A 14,636-nucleotide genomic window follows, 5' to 3' on the forward strand; every position below is an offset into this window, starting at 1 on the left:
ATAAATCCTGGTTTTATGTTACATGTGTCAATAATGTTGCAAAGAGACTCGGATATTAAAAAATAGTCTAATCTACAAAATATTGTTGGTTTTGTGTTTGAGTGCCATGTGAATTTGCTTTCGTTTGGATATATTGTACGCCAGATGTCTATCATATTGTAGTTTTCAATTATGTTATTTAAAATGTTTCTATTTTTAGGATGAGTATAAAGGTTTCCCTTCTTTTTATCTAATAATGGGTTAAGAACAGTATTGAAATCACCACCGACTATAATGTTTTTATCTTGGTTATTATTTATAAAGGATTGTAATGTTTCGTAAAAAGTGGAATCATCTATGTTAGGGCCGTAAACGTTGATTAATGTTAATTGTGTTTCGTGTATTTTTATATCTATACTTGCTTGTCTGCCAATTATTATTTCGTTAAAGTTATCGACTGTGATCCCTATATTATTTTTTATTAGAAAGGCAATGCCTTGTTTATTAGTATGTTGTCCACTGAGAAAGATGTCTCCGTCCCATTCATCTTTTAAGGTTTGTGCTAAGGTATGTGTCAAGTGACTTTCTTGTAATAGGCATATACTATTTTTTTTTTGTCTAACCATTTGAAGATTTTTATGCGTTTATCTTTATTGTTTAGCCCTTTTACATTCAAAGTACATAATTTAATCATTTAAAATGGTGAAGGGTGTTGTAATGATAATGTGTGTGTGTGCTTGTCCAGTTGATTTTTATGTTTTTTAAAGTCCAGTTGCTTTCTATTATAAGAGATAAGATATCCCTACATAAAAACAACAACAAAAAAAGAAAACAAGAATTATGGAAACAAAAAGATGAATATTCCATAGAAATGAAGAAATACAAAAAAATAATCACAAAAGTGAGAGAAAAATAATAAACGACTACATTCACTAAAGTGAACATTTTAGGGTATCCTTTCGACATCTAAAATGATCTGAATAAAATAAAAATAGCATATACAAGTCAGTAAATATAATCATAAATCACTATTGCAAGATAATATTTAATGCAAACAACTGAAAGAAACAATATACTTACTTTATTTCCTTTTGGTCATATTTGGAGTTTTAATAATTGAATTTATCATGGTGTATTTATTATGTTCGTGTGTGTATGCATGTGTTCATAATTTTATTTCATTCATAAAAGTTCCCGTACATTGTGGCAACCTAGTGCACGCTAGATTGCCGCTACGGTTTACCAAGCAAAACTAGAATATCATTTTAAACTATTTAGTATGTATTAAGAGACGCCACTCTATGGCAATCTAAAACACGAAAATCGAAAGTTTAGACAGCCATAATGGCCTTTTTTAATGAAGTGTCTATGTATGTAACAAAAATATTTTCAGTGGATGCGTGTATGCATGTAACAAAAATAGCAGTGCGTGTATGTGTCTGCGCGTGTGTGTGTGCTCTTAATTGTGTATGACTGTATTTATTATAGCATGAAAACGCCCAATAGCATATTGTCAGCTCATGGAAAACTTATATATCTAATAGTATTGCATTACATAGTATACTATTAAATTTGACGCGACTACTGTAGACTTACATAAAACATAATCTTCAAACGCAAAAAATTAATGTGTACTTACAAACACAGTAATTAAATTAATAATACGTATAAGGCGTAACAACAACAATGTGTGCATATATACAGTTCTCATGTATACAATCACAGTAATTAAAGTAAGAACACGTACACGGTGTAACAGCAACAATGTGTACATATAAGCAGTACTCATGTATACGATCACAACAATTAAGTAAGAACACGTACACGGTGTAACAGCAACAATGTGTACATATATTCAGTACTCATGTATACAATCACAGTAATTAAAGTAAGAACACGTACACGGTGTAACAGCAACAATGTGTACATATATTCAGTACTCATGTATACGATCACAGTAATTAAAGTAAGAACACGTACACGGTGTAACAGCAACAATGTGTACATATATTCAGTACTCATGTATACGATCACAACAATTAAGTAAGAACACGTACACGGTGTAAAAGCAACAATGTGTACATATATTCAGTACTCATGTATACAATCACAGTAATTAAAGTAAGAACACGTACACGGTGTAACAGCAACAATGTGTACATATATTCAGTACTCATGTATACGATCACAACAATTAAGTAAGAACACGTACACGGTGTAACAGCAACAATGTGTACATATATTCAGTACTCATGTATACAATCACAACAATTAAGTAAGAACACGTACAAAGCGTAACAACAACTATGTGTGCATATATACAGTACTCATGTATTCATAAAGCCTGAGTAGTGCATTCGCTTAAGATATAATTAAGGTATTTATTAGTACCCATTAGATACCAATTGAATATATTTGTTCATATAACGATTGTTCGAACTTTATGTAATACACATATAATTTATTTAATTTTTAAATTATTTATAATTTATAATGTATTTATTATTTAATTTATAATGTTTGCGTTGTTTATATGCTATAATGGTTTGCACTGACACTTGGACTCTACGCATGTGTTCATAATTTTATTTTATTTATAGAAACAAATTCCCGTACATAATAATAAATAGTAATAAAAAACACTTTAATACAAATATTTAATTTATTTATAATTTATAATGTATTTATTATTTAATTTATAATGTTTTCGTTATTTATATGCTATAATGGTTTGTACTGACACTTGTACCATACGCATGTGTTCATAATTTTATTTCATTTATAGAAGCAAATTCCCGTACATAATAATAAATAGTAATAAAAAAAACACTTCAATACAAATATATTGTGTTTCCTAAAAAGTCGCACTATTAAGAAGAGAATAAATATACGGAAATTGTTTGCACAACTTAAATATGACTATTTCAAAAACACAAAAGCAAAACATAACAGCTGTCAAAGTGTTTTCATAAGCAGACGTACAATGCATTCACTCAACGGATCAATACAAATAACCCATTATATTATCAACCGTTAGCATTCAACCTCACATAAAAAAATGCATATTCCCTATTAACCGTTAGCTGTGAGCGGGTTATTATCCTGAGTTGTCTTACTTAAAAGAATGTTCAACAGGAAATTGGTAATGACCAATGCTTAATCTAGATAGTGATCATTGGCATTTTTTTACATCTAAACTTAAACGAAAACGAAATTTGTTTAAATGTTAAAATGCTGTTTGATAGTGTGTATAAGCTTAAGTATTACTAATTAAAATTAATTAATTGTTATAGCACAGATTTTGTCTATTTAAATCAGTATTTTTAGTTATCAAACAAAGTTCAGTAAAACTGGATAATGAAGTGAAGACCAAGATAAATAGGTTACAAAACGGTATAGATTAGCAAAAGGACGGTACATTGTATTTAGCAAATGTATCTCTTACTTTTATTACTAGAGACAAATTGACCAAGTAAATCATCCAATCTGTAAACGGACATATTTAATAGTATAGGCATGATAAGTAAAAAAAAAAAAAAACAAGATAAAATACAGAACAATATAGATTAGAAAAGGGATGGTATATTGTGTTTAGCAAATGTATCTCTTACATTTATTACATTTTTTGGTGTTTATAAGACAAACACGACAACACTACACAATACTTATCCCTTAACATTATTCGAGAAAAATTGACCAAATAAATCATCAAATCTGTACACAGACATATTAAACAGCAAAGGAATGATAACAAAGAATTATATCATTATTTTAAGTAGCATTTAAAAAAGACCTTGTGGGTATTCAGCTATAGCCCAAATATACAGATGTTCATTTAATGTTAAACTTTAAATTTATAAATATTCTCACGTCGTAAAAATTATCAAATCAGTAAACCGGTAGAATACAGACATAAAAAATACCCTTATCTTTTATAACTATACTCCCTGTTAATAACGTTTTACGTTTTCTTTGCAATATAATCTGTGTTTTGATATGGTAAAAAGTTTATTTCATGCAAACATTTTATCAAGGGGAAGTAACTCAAAAAAAGTATTCACTATGTAAAAAGTTACACATTACCAATATATATATATATATACATATATATCTATCTCTCTATATATATACATATATACACATACATATACATACATATACACACACACATACATATACATATATATACATATACAAATACAAATGTGCGCATCCATCAGTTTAATGTGTGTGCGTGTACGTGCGCACTTGCGCGCGCGCGTGTGTTTGTCTGTGAATGCATGCGCGCGTGTGTGTGTGAATGCGTGATCGCGCATGTGTATTCTCGCGTGTTTTATGGGGTGTAGGTTACGATGTATCGGTGGGTGCGTGCCTGATTGCATGCGTGCGTGTGTGTGTGTGTTTAGCATGTTACATGTACCAAAAACAACAGGAATAAGAAATAATTGCAATACAACATTTTGATAGGTAAACAAAGGAGCCATATCCGGGACCAGAGCTATTGCCACTGTTCTGATGTTTATGTTCTGTTGGCAGGTCTCGAGTTGCCTCCATCTGAAACTTTGCGGGCGTATGTTGTTCCGGATTTCACCTGGTTTTTGTTTGGCCATGGCTTAGCCAGCCACAACCTGTATTTGTCAGATGACACTAGTTCGATGCGCTCCTGTCCTCGGTAGCGCACGAACAGTTTTCCGTCTCGGGACCAGGCCTTCTCTACTATATCAGGTTCCTTCAGACGCAGTGATGCTAAGACTTCTGCATTTGTCTTTGTAAGGTCTTCATTTAAGTAAATGCCAGTTCCCTTTAAAAGCTTGGCACGTTTCATAACATCGACTTTTGTTTGGCGCCTGACGAATTTGAGTATGACTGTCCGGCTTTTATTTGATATATATTTCCCAAGACGATGGGCCACGTCGACATCCGTAATCCCAATGATATCTTGGACGAGTTCGAAAATGATGTCCGTTGGTTGAAAAAAACATGGCCGCCAGGGGGCGGGGCATTTTTCCTGATATGGCTATAGTAAAACCTTGTTAACACTCTAGAGGCCACATTTATTTTCCGACCTTCATGAAACTTGCTCAGATGATTTGTCCCAATGATATCTTGGATGAGTTCAAAAATGGTAACCTTGGCTTGAAAAATATGGCTGCCAAGGGGCGGGTCATTTTTCCTTATATGGCTATATATGGCTTTAGTAAAATCTTGTTAACTTTCTAGTTTGCTCAATCTTCATGAAATTTGGTCAGAACATTGGTTTCCTGTGTGGTAAAGTTTGGTTTTATTATGTCAATATTATGTGACATTAACTGTGTTATGTAATTTTTCATAACACAGAATTTTCATTGTTTACATAACTGTTTTAGTCATCAACACTTATGATAAGCCTTTCAACTAACTGAAATGAAAAATAACTGAAAAAAAAGACAACATATGCATGATTTTGCAGTATTTATGCAGTAGTTATCTCCCTTGTTTAACCTGGTTCAGTAATCTATTTTTAGTTCTGCTCTGGAATTCGGGAAGATATTGATCATTGATAAATGCACTGTTCTGAGGGAAAATTGACTACTCTGGAAGTGATCTCAGAACTGTCTATTTATAGAATGGTCAGTAACTCTCACTCAGTTATTTGAGAGAACTCTTTATCCATCAACATACTAGTATGCTCAAGATACTCTCCATTGAAGGGTCCACATTTCTGCTAAAATAAACTGGGTTTTATTGTTTAATACAATAACCCACATTATGAAAGATTTGTGTTTTAAAACGGATTTATCGATTTTTTTTCTGTATGTTTAAGCCTTGGAATCCAATGCCAGAAAGGAAGTGATCTCAGAACTGTCTATTTATAGAATGGTCAGTAACTCTCACTCAGTAATTTGAGAAAACTCTTTATTCATCAACATACTAGTATGCTCAAGATACTCTCCCTTAAAGGGTCCACATTTCTGCTAAAATAAACTGGGTTTCATTGTTTAATACAATAACCCACATTATGAAAGATTTGTGTTTTAAAACGGATTTATTGATTTTTAATTGGAAATATAATTGCAAGGTGAGTCTAAAAATAGTTCGTTTGTTTAAAAAAACAATGCTCTTAGGGGGTGGTAGTTTTATTGTATGTCTACAGTTGTTTATAGTTAAAAAAACATTTTGAATACGTTTAGTCACATTTTTAGTTCAATCTGAATGACACTTGCTGAGTGCAAATGTTGTTATCATATTTTGATTTAGTTTACTCAATTAGTTTTAATAATATCGTCTTCAAACATGGTGACAATCTTTATGAGCATAATACTTTTTGCTCATGGTGAACTTTTGTGATCACTTTTTGTCAATTATCTGTCTTCCGTTGTGCGTCATGAATATTTGCCTTGTTAACACTGTAGCGGCCACATTTATTGTCGGATCTTCATGAAACTTTGTCAGAAGATTTGTCCCAATGATATCTTGGACGAGTTCAAAAATGGTTCAGGTCTGTTGAAAAACATGGCCGCCAGAGGGGGGGGGGGGGGGCATTTGTTGTTAATTTTTCTTGAAACTTGGTTAGAACATTTGTTCCATTGATATCTTGGGCTGCAAAAACAGGTCATTTCTTTTTATCTCAGCTGAGCGACTTTGGGCCTTTCAGGCCCTCTTGTTTAAATAATAATTATTAAACGTTCCCCTCTTCGTAGATCTTATTTTAACCCTCATTAAGTACTACAATTAATGTTTTCAAATCTGATTATTTTTAAGACGAATACTCCGCCCAATAGAACCATATCGTGATGAGCTTTGAATATAATGTTTATTTCGAAAATATATAGGCCGAGTTTGAATCTAGATAACCTGCATCCAAACACTAGGTAACAAGTTGTTATTGCAGAAAAACCGTATTACCATTCTAAAAGCCGCACGTACGACTCAATCTTGGCGAAACTATTGTCAGAATATTTGTTTTGATAATATCTACACCGTTTTGGTCCAAAAATTAGGATACGTGACCCCTTTATATTCCCCCGGATCGAATGATCGGGGGTATATTGTCTTTGGCCTGTCTGTCTGTCATTGTATGTGTCTGTCAGTGTATGTGTGTGTCCCAAAACTGTAACCTTGGTCATAATTTTTGCAATATTGAAGATAGCAACTTGATATTTGGCATGCATGTGTATCTCATGGAGCTGCACATTTTGAGTGATGAAAAGTCAAGGTCATCCTTCAAGGTCAAAGGTCAAATATATGGCTTCAAAGCGCAGTAGGGGGCATTGTGTTTCACAAACACAGCTCTTGTTTATTAATGTTTGTGTGTTTTTGTGTACGTGTGTTTTATGCCCCCGGATCGAATGATCGGGGTATATTGGTTTTGTCCTGTCTGTCTGTCATTCAGTCTCCAAACTTTAACCTTGGTTAAATTTTTGCAATAATGAATAACTTTTGCAATATTGAAGATAGCAACTTGATATTTGGCATGCATGTGTATCTCATTGAGCTGCACATTTTGAGTGGTGAAAGGTCAAGGTCATCATTCAAGGTCAAAGGTCAAATATATTGCTTCAAAGCGGCGTCCAAATTTTAACCTTGGTCATAACTTTTGCAATATTGAAGATAGCAACTTGATATTCGGCATGCATGTGTTTCTCATGGAGCTGCACTTTTTGAGTGGTGAAAGATCAAGGTCATCCATCAAGTTAGTTCAAAGGTCAAATATATGGCTTCAAAGCGGCGCAATAGGGGCATTGTGTTTCTGACAAGCACATCTCTTGTTTGTAAATTACATGTGTTATATGTCTCGCCGATTAATGCAGTTGGTACCTTGTCAATAAAAAATAGTGCCGCGAGGTGTAATAAGGTTTCCATTCATCTGTTGCAACTAATGGTTCAACATGCGTACATGTTATTAAATATAAGTAAACCGACAGAACGGCTTTTTTTTCCTGTTCTTGTGAAGCGGGTTTGCCCCCCCCCCCCAATCATTTTGAGAAAAAATAATTCACGAACTGTTCAAGTTTGTGAAAAAATGAGTCGCGAACTTTCTTAAATTGTGAAAATTAAGAGTCGTGAACTTCTTGAAATTGTGAAAATTTGAGACGCGAATTTCCAAAAATTGTGAAAAACGGCCATTCTCACAGAAGGAAAAAAAGTCCTGGACATTACTATTTGAAGTCATACTTATGAGTCTTGTCTTGATGGAACATGATAAGAATGTGAATATTGACGATATCACATATATAATTGATTTTTAGTCAAGTGGAGTCCAAAACTAGGTAACAAGGTAAAGTCTTTGACATATCCTGTTCATTGAATTCACATTAGCCACTCAGAGTCTTTATCTTCCTGTTATAATCGGCACAATTTATTGAAAGTGATTTAGTTTCTGAATCATTTTATCATTCATGCTGACTAACTGTACGATCAAGGTGAAACATTATATAAATGTGCTTTTGAGAAATATGTCTTTTAATGAACAAATAACGGTGTTACAGAAAAGAAGTCTATGTTTATTTAGAAGCATTTTTGTTGAAAGCATCTTTTGTCGCCGTTAATTGTTTTAATTCGTGAAAATCAAATATTTACAGTGGCATTCCCACACCCTTTCATGTCTTAAACCTACATGTAAGGTATATTGATTTAATGCAGAACATTACAAATCAACGAATCACCTAAGTTCAAAACAAACTAGCAGGTATTCTTATACACAACATTCTAACATTCTAACAAAGCAATACGATTTGTTATATGTAAACAAAATAAAATACTGTAAATGATTATTAATGCGTTTAAGCATACCGCATTAATGTTTCAAACATCTGTCCGACATATGGATATGAAATATATTCGATAATGATGAAATACGTACACGGCCGTTAATCACGCGCGCCACCTCTTTTTTGCGATGCATTAATAAATGAGCCAATGCAACTTCCGAGGTAGCGTTCAGGCCGGGATGTTTAGAAATTTCATGGACAATTTAACAGTGTGAATAGGTTTTATATGTTTTATTCAACATAATTCGCATTATTTTTAAAATCGGACAATGTAGTGCGATTCAGCGAAGATTGATTCGTCCAAAAATGTGTGTGTACATTCTCAAACCATTTAAATACGCGAGAACCTTTATAAGTTGTGGCATTGAGTTTTAAAAAGCATTTCGATGAGTTTTACCTGTGTTACGCGAAAATGTCCACCCAATTAAATCGCTAACGTCATCAAACAATTGCGCACAACATACATTAGATGCTGCATGCAGACAAATATTGGCTTCTTGCCGACGTAGTAGATAATTTTGCATTTTTTAAAAAGAGATGGAGCCAATGCTTTGGAGGTGGTGCTAATGATAGGAGGTGGTGCCAATGCAGGATGTTTCAATTAACAGTCGTATTGCAATGACATTATCACATGACGTAGATTTGATAGATAATGTTATTTGTTATATTAAATTTATTTTTCAACGTACATACTAAGGCCCAAATCTTAACACAACATAAACACAAACTATCATAAATAAGATGAAGTTTTGTAAATATATAAGTGATCAACTCAATTAAGAAGTCACCAACAAGAATTTAACATATTGTACGATGTATACCGAAAATGTGTGAGACTTAATCAAGCCAATAACTTAATGTTCATTATTATCAAATAATTCATCGACATTAATAGTTGTATACAGTATGATAATTAACTACATAAGTATAAGATAATACTTCTTCTGGAAACTATGATTTGTGGCCGTTAATCCAAATGCTTAATTTACTAAAAGCCCAACGAATCTTAATAAGGCTCATTTATGTTGTTCTCCGACTATCAACTCCAAAAAATAAAGATAGCTCGGTATTTTTCCGTTTACATTTTTTATAATACATGTTAAATGTTGTTATCTTACAAAGACGAACGTTTAAATCCATCAATACATTATTAAAAAAACTACTTTTTCTAATTAAAAACACACGCGACTCAAATGTGCTGAAGTAGTCAACTTACACAAAACTGTAAGTCCTGTAAACATAATAGAAATCATAACATAAAATATTTCACTTTAAAATAGCAATAATTATGCATTGGCGCCACCTCCTAATCTGAGCGCCACCTCCTTGGCATTGGCTCCATCTCTTTTTGAAAAATGCAAATGTATCTATTAGGTCGGCTGTACGCATTAACTTGTGAGGTTCAAGGCAATCGTTTTATGTAATGAGCGATTAAACTGGCAGGGAATCTTCTCGTCACACAGGCAAAAGACATCGATTTGCTTTTACGAATTCTATCATGCCACAACGTATTACAATCCTCACGTTTCCAAAAGGGTTGTGATTATATGTTTCTGTAAATTTTTATATGAATTTATAATCTCTGAATCGCACTACATAGGTCGATTTTTTTAAATATTGCGAAATGTGTTGAAAAAACATATTAAACCTAATCACCCTGTGAAATTATCCGTTAAATTTCGTAACATCCGGGCCTGAGCGCCACCTCGGAAGTTGGATTGGCTAATTTATTAAAGCATCTCAAAAAGCGGTGGTGCGCGTGACGTAGTCGACGGCTCAGCCACTGAAAGATAAACTGAATTTCAATGAAGATACATGTATATTTTGTATTGCATATAGAACCTTATCATAAATACCTTACGTACAAGCCGCGCTATGTGAAAAGGGGGTTTAATACATGTGCGTGAAGTGTCGTCCCAGATAAACCTCTGCAGTCTGCACAGGCTAATCAGGAACAATTCTTTCCGCTTAAACTTGAATTTTTGCTAAGAAGAGACTTTCTTTAAACGAACAGTATCATAAAAGCGGAAAGTGTCCTCCCTGCTTAGCCTGTGCGGACTGCACAGGCTAATCAGGGACGACACTCTACGCACACGCATTAAACCTCTGTTCACTGAGCACGGCCCATATCTATGCCTGGAAGGATCCACCAACGTGGCAGCAACCAAATGAGCCTCGCTCTGGGAAAACTGGTTGTAAATGCACGAACGGCATATTAGGGTCGATACGTTCCGTTTTAACTGTATTTTCGCTTAGAAGGACTTTCTGTAAGCGCAAAATACCATACAAAAGCAAGTGTCGTCAATGATAAGCCAGGGCGCACAGCGCAGGCTGATATGGGACGATCCTTTTAATACATGCATTAAACCCCGTTTTCTTAAATCGATTCTCATTTCGTCCAGTTTCAATAATACTAGGATTCAAGTTAATATCGTTTTAATACACCGTATTTAATTTTCAAAGATAATGCCACTCAAATTGCAAAGATGTTTTGTATCACAGTTTCACCTGCATTGCCCCTATCATGTTTCAAAATGGATTGCGAAAAACGATTAGTTTCATCTGGTTTGCAAAACAAACTTAAACGCATATGAGATGGTTTATACGTTTCAATCCATTCAGTGTGTTGAAAACTGTTTTGACCTCAAAAGCATTTATCAGCGCCTTTATCGAATGTTTCCTCATAAATGAACAAAGAAGATAATAACAAGATTTGAGGATTCGTAATGCGGGTTTCGTCAAAAGATCCATTAACCGAAGTGCAAAGGCATGCTGTTGCAGTTTATAGCTCATTTTGTAACTTGTACTTGTGACTCATGCCACGGATCTATCGTGGTAAGTTTTATTTAAACAGACGCGCTATTTTATGCACGGTGTTGGTGTATGTGGGGTTTTGATTTCGTGTTTAAGACCCGCTCGCTGCAGATTTGACTTGATGAAAATGATTTAACCCATTTAAGCCTAGTGGACTCTCCCATCCTTCTACGTTGGATCAATTTATTTCCAAAATTAGGGATGTCTAGTACATTTATTTCTATATTTAGAATATTTCTTACAGAAATTCCTTTAAGCAAACAGCGGTGACCCTGATGAGACACCGCATCATGCAACGCCTCATGTGGGTCTACGCGATTTGCCATGGCATTTTTTCTAGACGCTAGGCATAAATGGGTAAAGACGAATTTCATTATCCGAATGAGCAGTGTGATGATTGTAGCGATGATAAAATAAGGTTGGCTATGTTGTTTCTTAAAATTAAATATACGCGTGAATTTTAAGTTTGTGAACGTTGTTGTTGTTTTTTATTTGTTGGCGATGTCGAAATTGATTATGTAATATTAAGAACTACGATGAAAATACACCGAGATATAGCATGTCTTGAATAATGATAATTATAATTAATCGGGGGAAAACCTTCTTACAAGTTTGAAAGTGATAAAGGAGATGATCACGTTGCTGTTGGTGCTAAAGACGCTGATGATGATGATTCCGGCAATGATGCTGACGTTGATGATGATGATGTTGATGATGATGATGGTGGTTGTGATGATGATGATGATGATGATGATGATGATGATGATGATGATGATGATGATAATGATGGAGATGATACTTTTCTATATACTGAAATGATAAAAGGGAGTATTATCTGGTCATCTCGATATTACTAGTCACCATAATGACTCAAACTATATGGAAACAATAGTTGTCTCTGCATACGTTTAAACGCGTCAATGAATATTATATGACGGGTTATGTTAATTTTATGACGCGCTGCTTTTGGGCGCTGCTACAAATTATTATACTGCTAACGTAATATCAAGATTTATCAACGGGGTTAAGTGCTTGGTTAAAAGTCATTTTCATCTTTAATTCGTTCTGACAGAGAATAAACCACTGAAAGTATCGCAACCGCACACCTCGAATACTCACTTTATCAAGAATACTTTTAAAATTGAGATTTCCGTAACATTTTGTTTTGTAAATTTTCATTTTTAGGAGATATCACTGCAGGATGTACTGCTCTCTACTTTTCAACTCAAACTCCATACGTTGCTACTTTTCAACTCAAACTCCATACGTTGCTAATAACTTGTATCAGATAAACAAGATAAGTGGGCTGTGGAAAGCATTACGACATTTACTGATTTACTGCACGTCAGGGCCTATTTACGTCAGTGCAAGTTTAGCAAAGTTTAAACATCTTGAGGCTTTATATTTCTCTGAAAACATGTGCTTTTCTTACATGCTACCTGTAATCTCTTGTACGCATTTCGGAAGCCCTCAGCTGCCAAAATCGTTAGCGAAATATACGTATCAACGTTCAGGCTGTCGTTATAAATTCACATAATACCGATTAAAACACTGTTTGCGAGTCATAATTGGTCTCACCAATATAACATCATGTATACACAGGTATGAAAAGGGAGTACAAACGCTGTCGCAACGTGTGTTTTACTCTGAACAATGCAACTCATGATTGTGATATTGAACATCGCGATATTTTATTGTATTGAACATAAAAAATACATACACTGTACTAGTGCGATGCGCATGCGCATTTAATAATGTGTCCCATGTGATTATCGACTCTGAAAGATGATTGGCACATTCCATTCCAGTTTCACCATGTTTCAGTTGCTAAATTGAAATTGTGATTGTGTAAAAAAGAAGCGAAATGAGCAAATCATGATGTACTGTAAAAGCAGTTGGTAAATAACGTTATTACAGAAATGTTTGAGAAGTCCTATCAAGCTTGTATTGTTATTGTCTTCATTTAAAGGGATCTTTTCACGCTTTGGTAAATTGACAAAATTGAAAAAAGTTGTTTCAGATTCGTAAGTTTTCGTTTTAGTTATGATATTTGTGAGGAAACAGTAAAACTGAACATTAACCATGCTCTAATATAGCCATTATATGCATCTTTTGACGATTTTAAAACCTAAAAATTATAAAGCGTTGCAACGCGAAACGATTGAATAATTTGGAGAGTTCTGTTTTTGTCGTTAAATTTTGTGAAACTACGAAGATTGCTTATATAAGGTATAAAATACGTAAAGAATGTGTATACGGCGGAATAGCTCAGTAGGCTAAAGCGTTTTTACTTCAGGACTCTGGCAGGACTCCAGGGGTCACTGGTTCGAAACCTGCTCCGGGCAATGTTCTTTTCCTTTTTTTTAAATTTTTTTCTTGATTTTTTACTGGAGCTTTTATGATCCAATGTTTACATTTATCAATATAAAGCATTTAATGAATAAGTTAAAAAAAATGCCAAAATCTGTGAAAAGGCCCCTTTAATTATTCACAGCCAAGATCAGCATGCAATATTTAGATCTTTATTTTTTCACTCTTCTTTGTATAAAGTAAATAACATAATAGCAACGTCAATTGATTGAATTTTTTTTTAATCCTCCAGCAAAGTATGCACGTCCTTTATGCAATTATTAATTGTTGGTCACGTTTTAGCTTGAAATTATAAAAAAGAATTAAGAACCTATTTTCTAACCGTAATGCCTCGCTTTTCTCCAATCTGTGGTGGCTGTTGCAGACTTTGCACTTGCCTTGCAAAGAGAAGCATTTGTGATACATGTTTATATGTGTCTTGTTCTGAGAAAACTGGGCATAATGCATGTGCGTAAAGTGTCGTCCCAGATTAGCCTGTCCAGTCCGCACAGGCTAATCAGGGACGACACGTTCCGCTTTATGGTATTTTTAGTTTCAAGTATGTCCCTCCTTACCGAAAATCACGTTTAGGCGGAAAGTGTCGTCCCTGATTAGCTTGTGCGGACTGCACAGGCTAATCAAGGATGACACTTTAGGCATATGCATTAAGCCCCGTTTTCTCAGAACGCGTCTAATATATGTTTGTATACATCCCGTTGTGTGGTATTATTAGTGTATCCAATG

At 34.1% G+C, this 14,636-nt stretch overlaps 1 protein-coding gene across 9 annotated transcripts in view; it reads left to right on the plus strand.

Moving 5' to 3' along the window:
- Positions 1-14,636, plus strand: part of LOC127855098 (ribosomal biogenesis factor-like) — a 92,175-nt gene that overhangs the window by 71,968 nt on the left and 5,571 nt on the right. Inside the window, exon 1 of one of the 9 annotated variants that reach the window (XM_052390456.1) lies at positions 11,411-11,564. The exons of 4 other annotated variants lie outside the window; for them this stretch is intronic. The gene's annotated coding sequence lies outside the window, so the exon portion shown is untranslated. Of the gene's footprint in view, positions 1-11,410; positions 11,565-11,817; positions 11,962-14,636 lie in introns of those variants that run through there. 4 more of the 9 variants (XM_052390463.1, XM_052390459.1, XM_052390458.1 and 1 more) reach the window with 4 other exon arrangements.

Source organism: Dreissena polymorpha, chromosome 13, assembly GCF_020536995.1.
Source record: "Dreissena polymorpha isolate Duluth1 chromosome 13, UMN_Dpol_1.0, whole genome shotgun sequence".
Taxonomy (NCBI): Eukaryota; Metazoa; Mollusca; class Bivalvia; order Myida; family Dreissenidae; genus Dreissena; species Dreissena polymorpha.